The sequence below is a fragment of the Etheostoma spectabile genome, chromosome 18 (assembly GCF_008692095.1).
Source record: "Etheostoma spectabile isolate EspeVRDwgs_2016 chromosome 18, UIUC_Espe_1.0, whole genome shotgun sequence".
Classification (NCBI taxonomy): Eukaryota; Metazoa; Chordata; class Actinopteri; order Perciformes; family Percidae; genus Etheostoma; species Etheostoma spectabile.
Window position 1 is genome coordinate 18,245,713 of NC_045750.1, and position 8,670 is coordinate 18,254,382.

The 8,670-nt window shown below is 40.4% G+C and overlaps 1 protein-coding gene across 2 annotated transcripts in view; it reads right to left on the bottom strand.

The window, feature by feature from the left end:
- The window catches only part of LOC116705963 (heparan sulfate glucosamine 3-O-sulfotransferase 5), a 105,584-nt gene that overhangs the window by 38,345 nt on the left and 58,569 nt on the right, over positions 1-8,670 (bottom strand). Inside the window, exon 2 of one of the 2 annotated variants that reach the window (XM_032542470.1) lies at positions 3,603-3,679. The exons of the other annotated variant lie outside the window; for it this stretch is intronic. The gene's annotated coding sequence lies outside the window, so the exon portion shown is untranslated. The remainder of the gene's footprint in view (positions 1-3,602; positions 3,680-8,670) is intronic. 2 annotated transcript variants of the gene reach the window in all.

Sequence of the window (8,670 nt, forward strand, 5' to 3'; positions counted from 1 at the left end):
ACTCTTAGTACTAGACCAATGTCAAAGATTGTTGTTTCAATCAGAACGTACTTAAAAGAACATAAAAACGCAATCAAGTTTTTTTTTAATGGTGTCTTTTAGTTTTAATAAGGAAATTGTATTTTTAAAGTGCTATTTCAGTTACATGCTTATATTATTCTCCTGCACATAAATGTAATCGTATCAGTGAAATGACCTGTTATAAAATCTGCTGTTTCCCAAATGGCCGTGTTTATTCATGACCTACACTACAATAACTCCATGTGTGATTTATGAATACAATCTTTCAAGAACTAATGCACTCACACCGCAAATATCATCAACAATGAATAGTCAGCTGAGAGAGGACTAATGTAGAATCAGCTAAAAAGGCTCAACCACACAATATTACAGGGTCAACAAAGTTTTAATGGGAGACTTAGGCATCGCCTTCCATTTGATTTATGGGTTTTGGAGTACATTTGCGTTGTTTACACATGCCAGCAGTCTTAATTTGGTGATATTTTAGAGCAGAATTGTCACTTCATTTCAGAATAAGCCTATAAAGCAGCGAAGGTGCTGACACATGAGAAGAGATATGAGAGGTAGGATTAATCATATGCCACCGAACGTGTGTAAGGAGGGACGTAGTTCGGCTAAGCTGGAGGGGAAAAGGCAGAGAGAGCAGCGACATGGTCACATTGATGAATGGGTACGGTGTGGATTTACTGCTCTGCATACCTAGGCTCAATTCCACTACCATCCAGCTGAGGTTGGTACTATACTAACATCAAGTGCCAGGAAGCAGCAGGTCTCATCAGATATCGGAGGGCAGGTAAACAGGGCAAGGCCAAAAGCCAAGTTTAAGTAGAGAAGTACACCTACTGTGTATAAGCCAGAGACCAGATCTACAGTAAATATTAGTTTGAGCTGTCTTCTAGGTTCTAGGTATGGCATGTTATCCACATTAAACCTTTACCCAAATATGTATTTCCCAATGTGTTCCTATGTACTGGGATGTCTATTCTGAAATGAGACAAGCTGGAAAGTTCAGTCATAAAGTTGTCACGATTCTTTAAATCCACGATTGGATTTGACTTTTGATTTAAAGAGCCCCCTATTATTATGCTTTTTTTCCCAGTCTTGTGTTTATGTACTTGTTTGTGTATGTTATAGATGTATGAAGAAATGCTGCTGTGAAATCCCTCAATTAACAATGTCATTGATTGATGCCAGTCCAGTTTTTCAATTCTGCTGCCAGACCAACCACAGTCTGTACAGTGGCTTGTTTGAATATGGTTGACCAATTACAACAGAGTGGGCCAGTTGACCAATCAAAGCAGACTGGTCTTTTCAGGATGGCGGGCTAAAAGCTCAAACAGAACGTTCCAGGCAGAGGAGCTGCATCAATGGGCAGTATGAGAAACATGTTTTTTAAAATATCAAAGCATGTAAACACATTCTAGCTGACACCAAGAGTGCCAACAGGGACTACAATGTCACACTAAGAGCCGCTGGATGGCAGATAAGTAATTTGCGACAACAGTTTGAGTTCCTCAAAATTAACGAAGTGCAATTGAATGCACCTATAGTTTAACAAGGTGCACATGAACGCACAATGAAATTCTGTCAGGGCCAACATGCTTTACTGTCGTTAGCTCACATAACTGACTCAGAGGGAGGCAGAATTTTGCTACACTGTGACTTCAGGGTAGCAGGAGGATTCCCACAAGTGTTTCTCTGTCATCTCCAACTTCCACAATGGCCCTTTATCTGTCTTAATGTTTTTACTTTTAACTGTTTATACTTGTGTTTTATCTGTTTTTCATTTTTTTAATTGTGCTAAACAAATAAAGCTGCCTTGCCTTGCCTGGTGTCTGGAAAAGTGCAGCTGCAGGCTACCAATAAGCTAACATTACCCTGTGTCTTTAGCTGCATAATACTAGCCGGTAAGCCAACGCAAGCCTGTGTCTTTAGCTGCTTACTGCTAGCCGGCAAGCCACGCTGCATCTGTTTGTTTTCTTCAGACTTTCACACATAGGCAGGGTCAAGTCTCTTAAATGCGTGAGTCGAAATCGAAAGCTCATTTCAATCAATTTTTGACGTCAAATTAAAATTGTGACAGCCCTATAGAGTTTATAGAGGACTAAAGATTAAGGCAAAGAGAACCAGATTTTAATATCTTATCTCGTGTTCTTCAGGGACTCTCCACCTGTGGTAAATATGAAGTTCACTTTAATCATCATGAGGAGTATTACTCAGCCTGCACATACTGCTGTACAGTGTCTTCTGTGGCTCTGGAGAGCTTTCTGAAAACTGTTGTTATCTGGACTCTGGAGACGATACATTTATTACAGAAAGCCTGTGGTGGATGTGCTATAATACTATATCACTAGATTACTCACTAGATTAGTTTTGACACAAAACACAAATTTGTAGTATTTTGTCCGTGAAATTGTACCTTGTCTTACTAAATACTGCTCTGACATGCTAATTCATTATGTGTGACATATTAGAATATATATAGTCTGCAACCAACTACTTTTTGGATTACTCAGTCAGTGAAACATCTAGACTTCTGTTTACTGTAATGTTTCTTCCCTGCTGTTAAGCTACAAATATATACGGCATGTCATGTAATATAATGAGTGAGTGACAGTTCAACACATTCTCAATCCCACATTGTGTAAAATACGGACGCCTGGTCATGTGCCTTTGGCGTTTGTTATTCACGCTGAAAGTCTCCTCACTTTTGACGGGACGTAGACTGACCGACATGCTTGCTTATGTTTAGAAAAGATGGTGGGTTGGGTTATAAAATGAAGGTTTTAGTGACACCCGGGACAAGAACGAGGCATGAACCTAGGTGATAATCCTGCGCATGATACTTTCTACCGATGTCCCACTTAAGCCTTCTGTTGTCTTCCCGTCAAAATAGAAAATCAACACTTTTTAAGCTTTTTATTTATGTTTTTAACTTTTTTTAACATTTTTGTCCCTTTTTTCAACACTTGAAGCTTTTTTTAACTTGATAACTCTAGTTTTACAATTATTGTTGAAACTTATGGTCAATAAACCTCAATTATAGGAAATTATACCTAACGTTTGAGTTAGAAAATTAGGAGAAAGCAGAAATTAGGAATTATTTAGACTAAATTTAAAGGAATGTACAGGATGGATAATCAGAGACTGGAATATGTCAACTTTTACTCAATACTAATTCAAAACAACTTCAATTTTTTTTCAAATGTTATAAAATTGAATAAAACACCCTAAAATTAATTAAAGTAGAGATTTGTACTTGCCAATGAGCGTTGTGTGGAATCAAGCATGTTATTTGGGTAATTAAAGAGAACATTGCGTTTCATCTCTGTAGGGTGATTTTTATGTCAGTAACGCTGTGACGCTGAGAGACACTGACCAAGCGTCAGTATATTACAAGTTGGGAGTGAGAACGTGTTGGACAGTTTTGGCATATTATACAGATTTTGTATGGATTGTAATGGCCTCTACTTATCCAAGATAGTTTTTTAACCTCTCTGAATATCACCTCTCCGTTTGTTTAGCTGCTCAGCAGGAGTAAGGGGTGTGGTGCCGTGTGAATAAAAGATGTCAATACATACCCTCTATTCCTCATGACTGCCAGAGGTGATGATTTGCATCGCATAATTCTTCATGCACACATGCACATCCAGTGTCACTAAAACAGAGAGTAAAAATTAGACTACAGCAAATAGACAATCACAAGGGCTGTAACGATGCACCAAACGGTTCCATTCGGTTCACGATTTTTGACCCACAATTCCATACAAACCTCGATTTCTTCTTCTTTTTTTGGGGGGGGGCATTGTTTTGTCATTGATTACATCCCAGTTTGCAACACAGTAATACAACAGATACCTTATTATTGTTGATCGATCCAATACCAAAGATTCTATTGCACCTTAAAATTGTTTCAGTGGTTCATTAACTCCTTGGAACGAGACTAATGGTAACAATTCTACTCCCAAGCTGTACGGGGGAACAAAGAGGAATGTTAAGAATTCTCATAAAGTGAAATTTTCATGCCATGGGAGCTTTAATTCAGAGCTGCTGCACTGTATCTGATGCTGAGAGCCACTGATCAAGCGTGCGTATTTTACGAGTTGGGAGGGAGAACGGGATTCACAAAAACATATCATATGCTATGGATTATTTGATAAACATAGCCAAAACTGGGTCTGGCTTGAGATGTGTCTTTAGAACTTCAGACAAAGTTTGGGAAATAGTGGCCCAGTAATTACATAGTCTTGGGAAGTTCCAGAACATATGTGTGAGATAGAAGCCTAAGCTTGTCCACATCAGTGGCCTGAGGGGGTCGGACAATCACTATTTTATTTTATTTTATTTTTTTATTTTTTGGCATCAGTGTTTTCTCGTTATTGTCTAATCTGCTTACTTCTAGTCCACCCACTATGCAGATATTCTTAATAACAACACGCTGGATGCAGTTAGCCTCTAGGTTTTTAACAAATATGTAGCATTTCATGCATGTTTAACAGACACAGCCTCAACAATGAAAAACCCGTTTTATTTAATATTAAAATGTATTCTGAATCTTCATTATGCAGATGATAACAGACCCATTGCATGCATTTTAAAAAGCCGCCTACACAATCAAAACCAGACTGAACAGAAGGATTAACAGAAAAACAACAGACTGATGTCATAACCCTGCACATGGATCAACTGGGTTTTAAATTTTAAATAAAGAACTTTGAAATGAACAAAATGCCCCGCCTCTACTCATTTTGAATTACAAACCATCACACCATGCCACTGGCTGATTTATATGTTCCCAACCCGGGAAAAAAAATCTACTTTTAGTTTGCAAGACCAATGCGATGCAGTGCCTGGCACCCAGTTTGGGACACTGCATGCACAGGTACAATTTTCTCTCATAGTAATAATGTTAATAATAATAATAAATTCAATTTAAATAGGGCTTTTTTTACGGATTTAAAGTCGCGTGGTGGCACCGGCCCCCCTCAAATATGACTGCCCCCCTTCCCCCCGCCCCCCATCCACTGAGCTAGAGCTCTGTCAATCTGACAATTGGGATTTTCAATGGATTTGAGTTTTATTTAGCATAATTACGTGTTGTTCTATTTTAGCAAATATTTTCTAGACTTTCTGTGCTGTATTCTGTATTCTGCCCCCCCCCCCCCCCCCCCCCCCCCCCCTTCTCAATGACTGATTATTGATTACTGATAATAACAGGTCATAGGCGGCGGGGCCTGGCCCAATATTAGCTTATTCTTAAAATATCTGTATCAGCGTAAGTGTCAGCCAATGAGAGAGTCAGAGAGAGAGATTATTGCAATATTCAGTCACTCTTTTTCCAATGGATCTCCGAGCTTGTCAGACTGAGAGAGACAGAAGTTCATCCATCATATTTTAAACACACAGTCTCATACGTCTCAGAACATTCTGTCGCCCTCTGAGACTTAACAGTTGACCTTTTTAAATAATACCGAGTTGCTCTCTACATTTAAGCTCCTATCTATCTTTAAGGGAGTGTCTTCAGTCTTTGCCTGCTCAGAACTCAGAGAGTGGAGGGCGGAATTGTGCTGTTTCTGATATGGCATCAACGTACACTCTATAACTCCAGTAAGCAAGTAAATCAGGATCCAGTACATAATTCATGTTATGGAAAATGTGATGTTGAATATACATGTAAAAATTTGAAAAAAGACCCTAAAAATGTTGGAAAATACAAAAAATTGTACAAAATACCGGTACCCAAATCAGTCCAAAAGTTGAGCAGGAAAACAAAGTACTCAACTTGAATGTATGTTGCTTAAAAGTTAGAAGTGAGTAGATAGCCACTACTTTCTGACGTTATGCATCTTTATTTAGTGCAGCAACACCCAATTGTGAGAATTTGTACATTTTTTTATCATTGATCTCATTATTATTGAAAAAATATGAAAATGTAAATGATTATAGTACCGAATAAAGGATTCTTAGGCGGGGACGTCTCTGCAGCACCACTGTACAATACTTCTTTCAAAATGGTCAGACACATATTTTGGCTTTAAAAAATATTTCCACTCCCCCTCCTCCCCATCTTGATTTGGATGTCCCTGACACTTAGGGGGTCCTCAGAGTCAATGCAGGGGGGGCGACCGAATTATAGTAAACTATAAGTTTTGAAAGTCATTTATTTTTAACATGATTCCAACATGTTCTTAGCAAATCCCCGCTGCTTACTGGCCTACAGGTAAGGTATACTCCCCAAGGTGTGTGACCGGGAGGTCGTCGGTTCAATCCCCACACCCAACAGGATGAAATCTGGGTGGGGTGAAAGAGCAGCGCTTGTACCTCCCTCATTACCAGCACTGATGTGAACCCCAACCGCTCCAGACTGTGGTTGTATTGGGCAGATCCAGGTGTGAATGTGATCAGGGTGTTCCTGCAAAAAGAGAGGCTGCCTCTCAGTGGACCTCCCCTGAATGAATAAAGGTTAAATAAAAATAAATAAAAATGAATGTTTAAAATTAAAAAATGATTCATAAAATCATTTATGATTTTAATAGCTTTTGATTCTATTCACAAACTTCATTTTAGACAATATATGTAGTAGTGGGGGGAGGGGGAGGGGAACGGGGGGTCCCTGCTCCATCTCTCTTTCAGATAAAGGGTCCTTGACTTAATCGACTGAGGATCAAATACTGTTTTATTCATATATTATGGCTACTTTTGTGAACCTGAGACTTTTGTGAACTCATTTCAAGCACCAAAGTCAACTGAGTGTAGGTGTGTATTCACAAGAGATTTGAGATATTTAAACAAAGTGAGCATTACCTTTTCAGCTTTAGGGCTACATTATCTCTTCATACATGGCTCTGCAACAAATCAGGGCCTCGCTATGCAGTAAGCGGAGTTTATTCTGAACATTTTGATTAAAAACACACGGGTATCAGGTTTTATGCAAGTATCCTTAAAATGTGAATTTAATAAGATATGCAAAACATGATGAAGGCCCCTGCACTAGACCACTAGACTTCAACCCTAGTCAAACCAATGGCTGTCAATAAGAATGATACTGGGCCTCAGAGGAGGCCAGGAGGCAGAGCGGAGACCCTGACTGGAGTATATTGTGACAACAGAGCTGAAGGCTAACCCAGGAGGTCAGGGCCTTCAGGGTCAACATCACTACCCCCACCCCCCACCCCTATTATGGACTATGGAGCACTTTAATCCCATAAAAGAGTGACTTCATATGGAAGGACATCCAGTAAATCACACATGATAGGATCATACATAGAGCGGGGAACCGGTGCTGTTCCGTGTCTCTGCCGCAGCGTTGAGATTACCGCTCCTGTAAGACAACACACTCTACCAATCATGACCATGCTTACACAGTGCGGTGAGGGGCCTGTGTTTGCCAAGCCTCGCAGAACAAAAATTCATTTACTTTATGCAAATAATGCACAAGGGTAAATTGATTTGAATTATTAAAATGAGACGGCTCTGTGTGCAACCGATTGTTCCGCTGGTGAATCGGCGGCGTCTTACCCCGCCTCTCTAATTATTAACGGCGACATTGTACTTGTACATGATGAAACGGAAGAGAAATGGGAGAGAGCTGCAGGATGCCCCGCGGCTGTGAGTCAAAAGGAGATAACGCATCTGTTCACGCTCTCTCTGATGCACTGTCGATTTCTGGGTCTCTCTTTCTCTCTCCTGTCCGTCTGTTGTCTTCCCCTCACGCTGTCTGTCGCTCTCCATCCTAAACTTTCCTTGTTGCACAAGCAACTTTTTTACAACTTGGGGTTTGTTTTCATTTCATTTCATCCATTGTTAAAGGCGATTTCCCTGCTATGACAAGTCAAGATATCTGCTGAGAAAAAAGGGGGCGCCGGATGCTAATGCTAAAAATTCTAATATGATGTAAATGTGCTGTATTTATATAGCGCTTTTCCAGTCTTAACAACTGCTCAAAGCGCTTTTACATCTACAGGAAACATTCACCATTCACACACATTCAAACACTGTGGCCGGGGCTGCCGTACAAGGTGCCACCTGCTCATCAGATAAACATTCACACACATTCACACTCCGATGCGCAGTACCGGGGGCAACTCGGGGTTCAGTGTCTTGCCCAAGGACACTTCGACAATGACTGCAGGGGCAGGGATCGAACCACCAACCTTCCGATTGGCAGGCAACCGCTCTACCACTGAGCCACAGCCAGATCTCAGTGATTGGTTGGCAAGTGCACTGTTATTACCGGTGGTGGAATGTAACTAAGTACATTTACTCGAGTTGTACTTAGATACACATTTATGGTACCTGTACTTTACTTGAGTCTTTTCTTTTCATGCCACTTTCTACTTTTCAGAGAGAAAAACTGTACTTTTTAACTCCACTGCATTCATCTGACAGCTTTAGTTACTATTTACTATACACCATCCAGCAATATACGCCTTCATCTCCTCCCGACTGGACTACTGCAACTCACTTCTCCTCGGCATCAGCTTTACCAACATCAATCGACTCCAAATGGTCCAGAACGCAGCCGCCCGCCTCATCACCTGCTCCAAATCCTGTCATCCCATCACTCCGGTCCTATGACAACTCCACTGGCTTCCCATATCTCACTGGGTAACCTCCAAAATCCTGGTCCTCACCTACAAAGCCCTCCAC